The sequence below is a fragment of the Anopheles bellator genome, chromosome 2 (genome assembly GCF_943735745.2).
Source record: "Anopheles bellator chromosome 2, idAnoBellAS_SP24_06.2, whole genome shotgun sequence".
Lineage (NCBI taxonomy): Eukaryota > Metazoa > Arthropoda > Insecta > Diptera > Culicidae > Anopheles > Anopheles bellator.
In genome coordinates this window covers 25,998,765-26,013,158 of record NC_071286.1, presented here as the reverse complement: position 1 = coordinate 26,013,158, position 14,394 = coordinate 25,998,765, and the positions used below count along the sequence as shown (strand labels likewise).

The 14,394-nt window shown below is 51.2% G+C and overlaps 1 protein-coding gene across 1 annotated transcript in view; it reads left to right on the top strand.

Annotated features, from left to right (window-relative positions):
- The window catches only part of LOC131212207 (MICAL-like protein 1), a 32,828-nt gene that overhangs the window by 4,108 nt on the left and 14,326 nt on the right, over positions 1-14,394 (top strand). Inside the window, exon 3 of the mRNA XM_058205981.1 lies at positions 2,788-2,985. The gene's annotated coding sequence lies outside the window, so the exon portion shown is untranslated. The remainder of the gene's footprint in view (positions 1-2,787; positions 2,986-14,394) is intronic.

Below are 14,394 nucleotides of genomic sequence, written 5' to 3'. Positions count from 1 at the left end.
AAGGTTTTTTTTTTGCTTTTGCGCCGGTTCGATTTATCCTTTCGATTTCGCTTTTGTTTTGGGCACTGCTCGGTTCCGCGGCAATGAATGTGCGTTATTTTATAAGTTACGAATCACGTTCGTTGAAGGTGTTATGGAAATGTGGGCTATTGACTATTGGGCCATAGCTTTGCCGGATTTGGCGGTGGCGGTAATTGATTCCATTCGGATCGAATTACACCTAACGATGGGCGGTGGGTAATTAAGTCCAATTTAGTTCTAGGGGCGGCACGTGTGTGCGTTCTTGACGGATGTTAGACAAACAGTTGTTTAGAACGTCCGGTAGAGAATATAATTTACACCAAACCAATCCGTTTATTGGAGGAAAAATGCAGTTTCACGTAATCGCTCGCTTGATTGCCATTAAGCCAAAACGTGTTTAAATTGAAAGTGATTTGCGGTTTGTTTACTTCTAATTAATTCCAGTAATTATGTGTTTACAGATCTAAAGACCACTTGAGTGCTGCATTTAAAGAGGTTTATGATTAGCGAAATTTTAAATATTTATTTTTGCGTTTCGCTGGAAGCCCGAAAGCCTCTAGAGTCCGTTCCGAGATCTCCCTCTTCGGCTAAATTGTGTTAGATAACAAAGGTAGTGGCGCCTTTCTGCGCACTATCGTTAACCTCTCGATTATTGAGCGAAAGTTTCATAACTAAGCGCCGATCACCAGCACGCTCCTAAAACATGACGAAAATGCACTTTTACCGCCGCACTCTATCGGATCGCGGCGTTACGCTCGGGGTGATCGGGGCGCAATTCGACACAATTCACATTTCTCTGGAAATTACAGCCCTGACCTCACCTTTCCCGGTCGGCGATCGGGGGCGCGATTTTGAGATTGAAGTTGAGATACCAAATTGGCCAACCGGCCCCACCGCCCGCGCTCACACCCGCGATCGCCGACGTGCTAAACGTCCCCGTTGGTGGCCTGCGGGGAGGAGCGATAAAAAAAGGGCCAGCGGCCATGACTGGTCCAACCCCTTTCCCCCCGACGTCTTAGATTCCGATCGATTCCGTTGCCCTCTCGTGACCACTAGCGTACGGACTAGTGGCCGCAGAAAACAAAAACCTTTCGCTACTTTCACGCACGCAACCGTTACGCAAAGCGATTATTTCGCATCGGGTGGGCGGTTGATGGGGCGGACGGATCTAAAGAAAGGTCTAAATAATGTTATCTTAAAATTGGCAGTCTGTGCCTGGAGGGTGGTGACGGTTGTGCGGGCTCTTGCGCATAACACGTTGGGCGATTTGGTAATATTTGGGTATTATGATCCTTCTTCTTGCCATGCAAGCCGCTGTTTGCTTTATTTTTAGTGTTCTATTTCCTTTACAATGTTAAGAAGTAATGCAACTGTTGACTTCTTTTTTGTAAATGATTTTTTTAATGTACACAGTCATTTTTGTGTGTTGATAGTTGCCGATATGTTGGGAAAGAAATTTATATTTTTGAATAATATCTTCGACCAAATTAAATTCCCAAAAATGAGTTCCAAATGATTTGTCAGTTACAAGTTACATTGTATCGATTATTGTTTATAGTTTGCACGATCGGCTTGAATTGAAGCTTGGCACTAGACACTAGATCAACGGGTTGAGCATCGCGAACTCGGATCGCTACTGCCGCACCCTCCCGAACAAGTGGCGTACGGGGCGGATGGCCAAAGGTTTGTTAAACGTTAGGCCCGTGTGGCCGCAGTCGACCGGCATCCGGACGAAGGGGATTCGGCGAGGGTCCACTTTCACAAACGGCAGCCTGTTTATGGTCCGGGCGTTGTTTTGGTTTAAGATCCATCCTAAGCGGCGGAATGAGTCGAGCGAGCCGCAAAGTGGATGGGATGGATGTTGCCAGCAAACCACTTTTGGCCGTTGGACACTTGACGCACCCTCGGTCGTTGGACTCCGCGAGGGATCCCTTCGATGTGATCGGTTTATCCTTTGCGGGGCTCGCTCGTTGGTGGGGCAGCCGACCGCCCGAGGCACGGATGTGAAGTATCATTTCCATCTTCTCTCGGCTGCTGAACCTGTTCACGAGCGTAAATGTTTACCCTTTTCGATGGTTTACACGTTCCAAACTGAAGTGCCTTAATAGCTTACAGTGGCCTCTCGCCGTTTCGTGATTCCCAACTCCCAACCCGTGTTTGGCTAGTTGTTTAGAAAACGAATCAGTGTATTGTGTCAATGGAGCAACGTGGGAATTCAATGTGTTTTCAGTTAAACTGCATAAATCGACTTTTCTGCTTTTCCATTAGCAGTATCGTTTAATGGCAGCAAAATATTAGTTTTCCTAATCATGCTTTCATTTTAAATTATGTTACTGCAATTAGAACAACGTCTTTGGAGTACTCCAATCTGGTTGAAGCTCACCACCGTTGGAGTTGTTTCACCAAGGTCTTATAAATTATCAAATTGCCCCAATTAAACACATTACTAGCCTTACTTTGAGAGCACCCGCTGTTGAGTGGAGCGCGCTGTTGAACCACTCCAGATCGTATCCTGTCGCCCAAGCTTATCTACAACACTCACTCTCAGACGGTCGTATCACCGACCGCGATAAAAACTATTTGCACCCAGCCCCACGATATATCTTCAGTTCCGTTCTGTTCGGAGAAAGTTGTGACAAACAGCGGGTTGCTGTTTGTGCCGTTGTGGACGTTCTGGCATTACTCACGGATGTTGTAAATATATCCATGAAATCGTCATCCACTAATCTGCGTCTTCTCTTTCTCGCTCTCTCGCTTTTGTTTCAGAAATTGTCTACTGTTTAGCAAGACGAATCTGGCCACTCGCGGCGAGTACGGTTCCGAAACCCCTGAAATCTCCCAGCATCGCAGCGGGGTTGCACCATTGCGTGGAGAACCGTGGAATCGAACCGGCCGCGTCCATCCGTGTCGTCGTGTTCGTGGTTGTGTCGAAATTAAAGTTGATGTTGGCTAATCCCGTATTCGGTAAGTCCGTCCGGTTCCCGGTTTGCAGGAAGCGGTTTGTTGTGGTGCGCGGAGTTCGTCGGTCCGGTGCGGCCCAGAAGCAGTTGGCGCTCGGCCAGTGCCGCTGTCGTTAGTCAGTTCATTAGGGATGGGAATTGATTGATTCGATCTCACCGGACAGCGGACAGTCCGGACCGCCCCAGCGATAAGCGAGGGTCGGTCCAGATGGTTGCAAACTGAACCTCCGTAAGCCGGATCGTGTGCAGCTCGCCTAGATTTGGCTCCGGGATCGTTGATTAGCCATAATTGGACCGTGGATCGCCTAGCGATCTTTCTTCGACGGGCGGTTGGAATAAATTTAAGACCCAAAGATTAAAATTAATTGCGGCGCGCGAAGGCAGGTAGGCAGGCAGGTCGAGCCGCCCCGTACATGCATTCACGTCGGGTACGGGTTTATGTTTATAGATTAAATTTGTCCAACGGAGAAACGTCTGAATTTAACTGATCCGAAAAATTTGGGCATTTCACAGCAGAGCCCCCGTTATGGCGTGCTCTCAGTAGAAAGGCGCACTAAAGAAGGAGCATATCAAAAAGCTCAATTAAGGTGCGTCGGTCCACGGGACCCGTGGTATCGAATTGAAAGACGCGCGCCGCGCACCGTTCGGGGTTTGCTCGGCGAGTAAACGAACGCGGTATCATTAAGGCACGGATCTGTCACGGATCTCTCTTTTTTTCTGTGTTTTAGCTTGTGCTGGGGAAAACTTACTGCCTTCGGGTGTGGCCGCCCGTCTGCCTGCGTTGCTTGCAGACTGCAAATTGTTGCGCGCGCGGCTCAACTTTCGCTGCACCAACAACCCGGCGAGCGCGAGGTTTTATGCTTTTTAGTGCGGTTACGACGATGCTTGCATGCTGCAACGAAACACGACGACGACGCCGGTGATGCTGCTGACGATGATCGCGATGACGCTGTGTAAATGTTAAAGTAAACAAAACACAACACCGTTCGGCGGCGGCGTGATCATGTAAGCAAAGGCTCTGCGTTCGTGTCCGTGGGCCTCCTGTCTTTAGTCCTGGCCCCCCCGGGACTAAAGAAAGCGTTAAATTTCGCTGACCAAAAAATTGATAAACGGCAAATAAATGAGTGAAACCGACCGTCGCAGCCCCCATTCGTGCACTTTGGCTGCGCGTGGTGTTGTCGCTGGCATAGCAGATGGCATCTGTTTATGTTGGGTTGGAGATACCATTTCTCCGCACCTTTTTTTGGATTGAATCCAAGATTACGCCTTCTTTTTTTTAATATGTGCACTTTGTGCACTTTACAAATCGCGCCCGCGACCGATGGTTGATTGTAACGTAATAAAAGTGCTGTAATAAAAGTTGGTGGAATTAAAACTGCAAATTACATAATGCGCCCACTACACACATCTCACCGGGGCCTCTCCGTGGTTGCTGCTGCACGGCAAAGGGTAATTTAAATTACATTAGAAAAGTAAAGCCATCCGCCGGAGCCGCGTGGTGGCGTGCTCTGCTCCGGAAAGCCATCCGAGAAAACGGGGTCCGGAGAGATGTAACACGCGCCGCGTGCACGCGCTCGCCTCATTAACCGTGGCCCGGGCCCCGCCGGTTAGTGTGCTTAGTGATCGTTTATTAGCGCTCGGGTGCCCGACTGCAGTCCGGTGGGTCCCCGGTGTCTTGGTCATCGGCCTGGACTCCACCGTCTTGGGCGAGAGTGGTGCAATGATGCTGCATAATAATGGCCGCGGCATGCCCTGGGTCTGCAGCCGCTGAACGTTAGTGGTGGTGGTGGTTGTTGTTGTTGCTACGTTAGACAGGAAATGATCAGCCGGGCACGGGCCCGAGTCCGAGGTCGCTAGTACGGCATTGGCTTTTAGAAAGTTCCTGTCCCGACCGTCCTTTCCACGCGCGGGAATAAGGCTTGGTCGCTGTCGCTCTCGCATACACAGTGACACATTGCCGGTAGGCTGGACTGGAGGGTAAGTTACTGGAATGGTTGGAACAGTCGTCTAACAGCTTGGGCCACTTTTAACCGAAAACAGTTTAAATAAAATAGAACAGTTGATACCTAATATTATAAACAATTAATATTATTATTAACTGTCGGAGTTCCATTCCTCACTTCCATGCACTTATCGCTCACGCTACGCGTTCAAAGCGCTCCAAATCTCGGCGGTTAGGTCTCCAAAAGCTTAGGGGCCGGTTCCTACCATGCGAGGTTTCGAACGCAAGGCTTCGGCAACGGCGATCGCACGGAAGAAAGGCATAAAAGTGAAAAGAAAGTAAGCAAAGCCGGTTCGCCGATGAAATCACGGTGGGGGCCGATGGGGAAAGGTGATCGACAGAATGAAGAAAGTCCTCCGGGCAACCCGTTCGCCGTCGGGCCCCGAGTGCGACTTTTTAATGCTGCTCCGGGCGATCACATCATCCCGGTGAGACATTGTGACTTTCCGGCCACTTGCCAGTGATGTTGCCATGTCGCCAACATAAAGGCGTTTCGGGCAGATCGATTGTGGGAGCGCCTGACAGGCGTACGTCGCGTTACCGCGGGAGAGGAGGTTCCGTTTTGGGTGGGTTTTGTTAAATCTCACTTCCATCGCATGTTGTAGAAATTGTCTAGCAAACCAAAGTCCGCAGCGCTCCTGCCGATAAAGTGGCCTTAGCGTACTGCAGCAGCCACGGGGTCGGTTAGAGTTTTCGAGATTTATGAGATAGTTTGACAGGTAGCGCGCTCTCAGAGGCCGCGAGGCAGCGTGGCGTTCGTTCGTTTCGAATTCGTGCACGTGCAGCCACTCCGGCCAGCCGCCGGACGCCGGCTTTCCCAATGGGCTCCAGCTGCTGCGGTGGCGGCGGCGAACGTCGACGAGAACGGTAACGCTAACGGCACCAAAAAAAACCACTAGAAATCAATGATCTGCTGCGCTGAAGACAAGGTGCAGCTCCCGCGGTGGCCGCGCACCGCAACAATCTGTGCGCCGTTTCTAATGTTTAGTGTTGTTTTTACTGTTTGCTGGGCTCCGCTTTTTTGCTGTACCGATTTTATGCGCCCCCTATGCTGTGTGTGGCGCGCACGTGATGGATCCTAGCGCTTTTGGGGCCAACACAAAAAGGTGCGGCTGCGATCGTTTCTCGACGACCGTTTTCGCTTTCCGCCGAGGCGCACAACAATCTTGCGGTGCGGCTGGCTCTCGTTGATGGTTGCTTCGTGAAGTGAATGGAAGTTGTGGGTCTTTTCTGCCCCCGCTATGCTACGATGAGATAGAGATACCGGTGAGGCGAGGCCGGGTTAAACATTGCCATTGCCGAAATGGATACAATCTGGCCCAACGCACCCAGATGACGAATGATTGATTTCGAGTGACTTTGTGGTGATAGATTTTAAATTTTCCACAAACGTTCCACCGTTCCAACTTCTACTTTTATTGCCTTCCAGAGACCTAGCCTAGGACTCGGTTGTCCGAGCGCGGTTGTGGCCCTGAAAGAAAGTTGTGCAGAGAATAAAAGTAAACTCTTCGAAGCTGCTGGGCGCACTTTCGCTTCCGAAGGCGTGCGCCGTCGAAGTGTGGAAAATTGATTTTCCACCGGGGGCCCGGTCGATTGCAAACAAGTTTCAAACCGATGGAAGGCCGGATGTTGTTGTCGACGGACGTATCGGCCGGCGCAGCGACGCTATCACGTAATCGATTACGGGGGCTCAATTAATCAGTTTAATTAATTAATTTACCACCCGTCTCAGGCAGCACCAGTCAGTAGGCCGGCGAAACGGGGTGGGGGGAGCACATTAGAAGTGGTTCAGCGGAGGACTCGAAATGGCAACGGTGACGAGACCGACCGGACAGAGCGAGAGTGGAACCATCGTTTGCGAGGAAGTGTCCGGGAAAGCACTTTTATGCCGTTGTCACTCTGCTCTCTGCGACTCGGCTGATGAATGATGAGGAAATTTCCATTTATAACGAATGCATTTTCGCTTTTTTTTCGATAAAAGGCGGCAAGCATCATTAAGCCAGGGCCCCACCCCCCGGTGGTCATTAAATTATGAAATACGGTATGCTCCCGAAGAAGATGGTGCAATTCGAATGACGAGCTTCGTGGAGATTGATTGAAATCCAACCTTTAGCTGTTTGGTGTTAGGTAATGGGCCCTTTAACTCTTCATGCCACTCAATCTTTCTTTATGAAACATCATTTATGTTGGCTGGAGTTATTCTTGAATAAAATATTTAAAAAAAAGCTACAAAATGTTAAATAATACACACATTTAAATCTAACCTCCATAGTAGACCCAACGAGTGGTTTCTACGTTGTTGCGGTGCTATCGTTGCGGTGCACCTGCGACGTGCTCCATTAACAGCAGCAGCCCGCCGCCGTGCCCGCTTGTATCTTGGTGCACGGCAATTTATGTTTATAAGAATAACACCGAACCTCCATAAATCGGATAAATCACGTCCATTGAAGTGGCTGCCGACACCGCGCCAGGAACGTGTCTAGCACGACTCTCTACTATTTTTTGAGTCCATCGTGAACCGTCGAGCGCACGAGTGAATCCCAAGACGGTCCCTCTGTATGACGGCGCAGAATTGCTGCTCGTTACCCACGGCCGTGTGCACTCTGTGCGGTTTAGAAGTGCGCAACCAGACAGCCAAGACACGACGTTGCTACCCCCGGGGGTAATTCTTCGCAAACTCCACGGTGGAGGATCACATTTCGTGTGCTGATCCGATCGCTGCTGCGCTCCGCTGTGAGATGGTTCTGCCAGTTAGCCAGGGGCTTTACAAAGTACGGCCAGAGCGGCGATTGGTAAGGATTCTCGAAGACGTTCGTTAGGCTTCCCACGGGACGCTTGGATTGCTGGAATGTCATATTCTCTCCATTACTCACTACTACTACGGGATTTCCTTGATTTGCTGCCCTTTTTTCGAACTCCTTCTCTGTGGAGTTTTGAGAATACCGGTCACAAAACCAGAACCTTAAGGCAATCGTAGAAGTGCTCTGGGGCGCTACACCGCAAAGATCCGTGAGGAAGGAATAAGGGTTTCTTTAAGATTATCGCCTGGACACCGAAAGCCCCGGAGCGAAGAACCAGGGGGAAACCCCAGTTCCCGTCTAGGTGAGTCGACTGAATCGATCCGAAGCGTGCGGCGCCCTGCAATTGCAGCAAAGTTTTATTTTTAACACGACCGGTCCACAGTGTCCAAGGTGACGCCTGATGCGGTGAGTCAGAGGTAACAAGAGAGCAACCGAAAGGAATCACGGTCGTTTACTATTTTTGGACAGAATTACTCCTCAAAATAGGAATTCCGTCTGCAGTGACTCTATTGTTCGTCTGTATTGTGGCGAAGACTTGCTTTAAAATGGAACACGTGCCAGGTCGGAATTGAATACTCGGTGCACGTTAATTTCGGCACTGGAGCGCAGTTTCGCAGCCTAGAGTTGATTTTTAAGACGGAGCAAATCGCTGATGTTGGCCAAATCAACATACTAGCGGACCTGGCCCATTATTTTAATAAAATAATAACGGTTAGGTGTAATGCACTTTTGGGTTTATTTCCAAAAATCACCCTCATCACGCTTTCGTACTGATAATAAGGATATCCTCTTTATAAATAACTCGCCGAGTAAGCAAATTGGATGTCTAACCCGGCGTCCAGTTCAATTGACAGTTTACGCCAAATTTCGGCAAATTTTTTTTGCTATCCAAAAATATGGCTAGTTTTTTGACAGCAGATCAGATTTTGACAAAGATGCCAATGCAAGGAGAAGAAACGGAAACTGAAAAATCTAAGCAAAAACAAACGAACTGTCATTTGAATTGAATTTCACTCACTGGAGTTCACGGATTGTTCGCGCAAAAGCTGCTAGTGTGGACGCTAGCATAACAAAAAACCATAGCAAAAAAAACTCACAGTTTGGACGAGGCGTAAAAAGGAAAACCGAAGCATAAAATAAGTGAATTCAAAGTGGGCGACAATTCGTCGCGTCAATGGGGGCAAATGAACACAGATCAACGCGCGATCCTCAACTCTGGCTCCGGCTCCCATATTATCTGGTGTTAACGATCAGCAAATTTGAAAGTTATCAGTTGATTAATGATGCCGGTAAATCACACTCCAACTCCCGACTTGCCGCCAACGAGGTGCTCGGTGTTTGGCGCGGCAGAGAATTAACTCGAACTTCCCAACGCGGCCCACCGAAACGTGCTGTTCTGGATCGTCGCGTCGAAACGATGATTTGTGGCGAGCAACATGCCTCGTTTCGCAAACACAGCACACCGGCGGCAACCGTAACCGTGTCACCGCGAACCGAACCGAAGCCGCCGTGGTCAAGGGTCTGCCGTTCCGGCCGTCGAGACCGTGCCGAAACCGGTTATCCGGTTTTCGACCGTTTCCAAGAATCGGGTCGCCACCGAGGGAGGTCTCTCAGCTCTCAGCTCGTCGGTGCAGTTCCCTAGAATACGACAGGGCTGCTGTCTGCAAGAACGATGTGTGTGCGGCACGGCACATAAAGAGTGGGCCCCACTTCTTCATCGGGCAGCCGCCGATCTTCTCTGACCTCCTGTGGGACTCTGTGTGAGTGCCTCTCGTCCTTCGGGAGGCTGCGAAAGTCTTCATCTTAATCTCGTTAGCGTGGTCCAGCAGCAGCCGCCATCGTGTAAACCAGTTTGCTGACCTGATTCTCGGCCCTGGTGAGGACTCTGCGCTCTCGGGCGGAGGAAGGTCTTTCGAACATGACACGCAGGTCGCTTGGTGGCCCCTTTCGGCTGCTCTCATCGACCGAGGAATTACCTCTCTCGGGTTGGATCTGCTTTCTGCAGCCGGCGCGGTCGACGAGTAATTTGATGCGAAGGACTGTAATCGCTGATTTCCGCCATGACCTCTTTTCCGCGCTGTGTCGGCGGTTCTGGTTTTCTCCGGCGTTGGGAACCGTGCTTCAAGAAACCAATCATTATGCTGCTCGGTACGGTTAAGTGCATTTAATAACGACCGCTCGCGATATCAATCAAAAAAGGGGTTCTCGGTGGTGAAGGTACTTCTGAAGCCGATGTTTTGCCTCGGTGCAGCCAATAAATGAGGTACACGACGTCCGACTGGACGACTGGACAGTCGTCTAGGTAACAGCCACGGTCTTCCCTTTTTCCCCTTCCCGGGGCCCAGGGGTTTCGTTTTCGTTTCGTGCAAAATCTTCCCCGTTTTGTTGGGGGACCCTAGGGTGGCCTTTTGGGCACCAAACTTAATCCGCTGGCTGGCGTGTTGCGTCTTACGTTGCCGCCGTTGCAGTCGGTGGATTGCGCAAGCGCGCCTGCACGCGCACCCGTCCCGCAAACCTCCGCTCCACGGAGTATCGCGGCCAAGGCTTTGCGCTGCGCCGCCATGTGTCGTGTTTATTGGTTTTCGACAACGGCCTGCCTGGGCGTGCTGAGCATACGTCCCTTCATCTACCGTCCTCCGTCGTCGGTGCAGTAATTGTACGTGGCGACCACACGACGTTGGCCAGAGAGCAATGACCACGCGGGGCGTGTTGGGTGCCCGTCGTCGTCGTCGTCGTCAGCGATCATTAGAGGTGTTTAGTGTCGTGGGAATGTTGGGACGCTGGGTCCCCCCAAACCGGTGTGTCCGCCGAAAGGCCGTGCCGTGGCTCCGTGACCCATGACGCACTAATGCTAATGTTGTTACGAGGCTACCCATGGGACAGTTTATGTCTCAATCCCGAAATCCTCCGGGAGATAAAAGCAACGCCGTCCGATGGGAAAAGTTTAATTCATGTTCAACGTATTACGAGCCCGTAAGACGTTGGCCGTAATGGTCGTGCTTTTGGCGGCCGTGCAACTCTTTTCCAACGACTGCCCCCGGGCAAAAGTGATAGGTCGCTCGGGCGTTTATTGCCAACCCGTCGTGACCCCACTCGAACACACTCGATCATCGATCAAGCGTGACGCGCGCCCAGAAGAGAGTGTGGCGTATGTATCGGCCTGGCCTCGGACACCACGCCAGGGGGCCGTTGCGAGATTCTTATTAAGTCACCTCGAAAGTCGCCGATCTTTTGAAGGTATCACGCCAAATTCAATTGCGGCCTCCTTCGATCCTTTGAATCGGAACGCGCGTCGTCGTCGAAACGCGTTCTGCATCTCTGCAATTTGCATACGGACGGGGACGGGGCCATGGGGTGGTTGGGCCCGTCGGGTACTTCATTATCCAATTTCATCTCGGTGCAACGAGACGATGTTGGCAGTGCGCTTGAAAAAGCGCGAGGCCACCCGAGGCCAACCGGTGTCCGAGAAACGTGTTCTGATGTGGTCAGCGGTGGTGTCCGTTTGAGGGGGGGACGTGAGGAGTCCCCTTCGTAGCAGCAACAGCATCTCCGTCTTGGGGCGTCAAAAATCAATTGACGCGCGATGGCGGGCTAGTAACCCCGGGTTCGTCGCTTGTCGGTGCCGTAGCGCCGCCGCGTTGAAGTTCTTTCTATTCGCGAAGTCTCGACCAACTGTTGAAACCATTCTTTTTTCTCTCTTTCGGTCGTTCTCTCTCTTTCCCGTTGAAGCCCCGAAGACTGTTGATTGGTGTGGTTTTTTGGGCTTCGTTTGAGAGGTCGATGGACGCATTTGGGGTGCTTGTTTTCTTCAGCATCATCTCATTCTTGGGGGTCCCGGGGACCCTCGAGACGTGCGGTGGTTGGTGTCAATCCAGCTCTCTAAGCCCTCCAAGCCTTTTCTCAAAGCGCCCCTTTTTCCATCCCGCGTTGGGTCTTTTTGCAGCAGCACCAGTCGCGGTGCCATGATTTCTGCCTTACGGTGTATGAGTCATCATCTGGAGCCCGCACGGCCCGATGTGAACTAACCACCACCGCCGCCACCGCCCGGCGGTCAGGGGAGAGTAGGTCGTCGTCTTTGTATCCCTTATATTGGTGTGTTTATTTATGCTGTCTATCTTTCCGCGACGGGCGAAGCGCGACGTGCTCCCCACGCCAGCGAAAAGGTGGCGTTTTGTGTTTTGTTTCGTCGTTTCTTTGCGGGTCTTATTCTACTGCTTTCGGGCCTATACTCTAGTCTCTCACAGTGCTGCTTCATTATTTTACACTTTGGTGCGCAGTGTCTTTTCTTCGCACTTGGCCCAACGCACTGCGCAGTGTTCCTGTTCCGCGTTGGAAATCCGCCCCGTCTCGGTAGACCTGCCGAATGTGCTGCGGTCACTCGCCGGCGGACGGGCGGCACTTTCTATGATGTACGATTTGTGTACATTACCATATTTATCATACTTTGTCATTGTGTCCGCGCGTGTGGCTTGGCTGGCTGTTGACGCAACGCAAGCCCCGCGGTCCCACGTGTGCGCGAGAAATTTTAATGTTTCTCTCTAATATGCGTTAAATTATGCTGCCGACGCCATTTACACACCCCACCGTCACATTGGGGCTCTGGAGCGCGTTCCATTGTGGCGATACCAGAAGCCTTACCGTACGATTTGGTAGACCGCAAACGAGTGAAGCTCCACACGCCGGAGTGGCGTGTGCCCTGTGGTTGGTAACGCACTGGCGTCAGAGACGATGTGTCATTAAATTATGGCGTTTTCATTTAAAACTTTCACGCTCCGGCTCCGTGTGTCGTCGTGGTCTGCCAGGTGCTCCGCAGGTTATTACCGGCGGTGTGGCGAAAGCGTGGCATTACACACTTTGACCGCAATTATCATAGTTCCTTGCGCTCCTCGGGGCTGGAAAATGGTTGTCGACATGTTGGTTTTCAATTTGTCTCTGGTGGTGCGGTAAGTGTGATTGAAAAACTTGATGGAATATGGCAGTTGCGCTGTGGACACTGGTGTAACTAATTCGTGCTGAAGTGCTGAAAACATTCTACACCCCTTCGTCGGGTTTCTCTTCATGAATGAGCTGCTGGTTAGGCTTATCTTCACTCGATTTGCTATTATTATAATCGAATATTTTCAATGAGTGTTCATGGAAATTGGATGATGATTCAAATGATCCAAATGAGAAATGATTCTGAATGTGGTACGATTCAAACCAATTGGTTTGACAAATGAGTGCAACGTGCGGAAGAGAAAAGGCTCTTGAGAGCTCTACGGAAAATTCCAAGAAACTGTCTCTTTTGCAGTCTTCCTAAACAAGTCTTGGATCTCGGTCAAACCAAGACCAAACCAAAAGGCCCCGAGAAGGTCCATTCACCAGATGCGCGGTTTAGTTCTGGCCTACTCTGATGATTGGGCAGCCAAAGGTAGCCAACGGTAGAACCTTAACGATCTCTTTCCTTAAGCAACCCAGGCGGTGCGATGCTATGGGAGCCAGTGCCTACTATTGCTGCTGTTGCTGTAATTAAGCGAACGGAGCTGCCGCGAGCTGTGCCTAATGACAGGCCTCCGTTGGAACATAAAAGTGGCCTCAACTTGAAGGGCTGAATGAAAGGGTTCTTTCAGCCCGTTTCGGCGGCGTCAGCAACCTTGTGTGAATGGTGCGTCGTGCCACAGAATTTTCGGTAGTTTATTACACAATAAATCATACCATTAATCGGTGGCGTCGCAACTGTGAGAAGCATCGCTGAGTCCCCCGGTGGGGAGATTGTGGGAGAGTTGGGAGCCGCAATATAATGGGCAAATTAGCACACGATGGCACCCACGCATCCCTGACTTCCGGGCCCCAGTGGTAGAAGATCAGGTTGGTGTCAGGTTCTGCTGGATCGATGAGAAACACGATGCGATTGTTCTCCTGTAGTGAGAGGTCTCCCCGTGATTAGCCTCTAATGGGACATTCGGTGGGGCCAGATTTTTTTTGTACTCCCGGTCCCCGGCAACAGAAAGTTCACTGACACCGTCCGGTGTCCGTACGCTGAAGTGGGCTCTCCAAGATGAGGCAATAATGGGCGTGTGTCGTCGTCGCCGTATGCTAATGGCGCCCGTGGCGCCATCTGGCGGACAAAGCAAAAACCATGGCATAATAAATGAAGTGCGCCGTGTCCCGTGCCGTGCGTGCCGTCCGTTCCACACAGTGGCCACTGAGCTTCTGCGGGAGTACTAACGCTACTTTCTCCATTAAGTGGCCATCGTGGCCGTTGTGTTAAGATAACACCGCGATCCGTTACGGCTACGGCCGTGTTGTTGACCGCCGATCCCTGGGAAAAGCTGCCCAACAACAACAACTACACCACGGCATATGCGCGGGATGATGGCCCCCTGGAGTCAGGGTTCGTTCTTGTTTCGCGCTTTTCTCACTTTCAACGACGTCGTCCCGTTGCTCCCGGGTCCCCGGGTCGGTCCACCGGGTAGATCCTACGGCAGAGACCCTCCTAGAGCCGTGCCAATCGGCCCGCGCACGCACGGCACTTTCTACGTGCCACAGTTTGTGTGTATGGTAATAAAGTAATTAATTTAATGATTGTTTCCGTCTCCGGGTGTACCGTGTCGCGGCCCTCGCCTGTTGG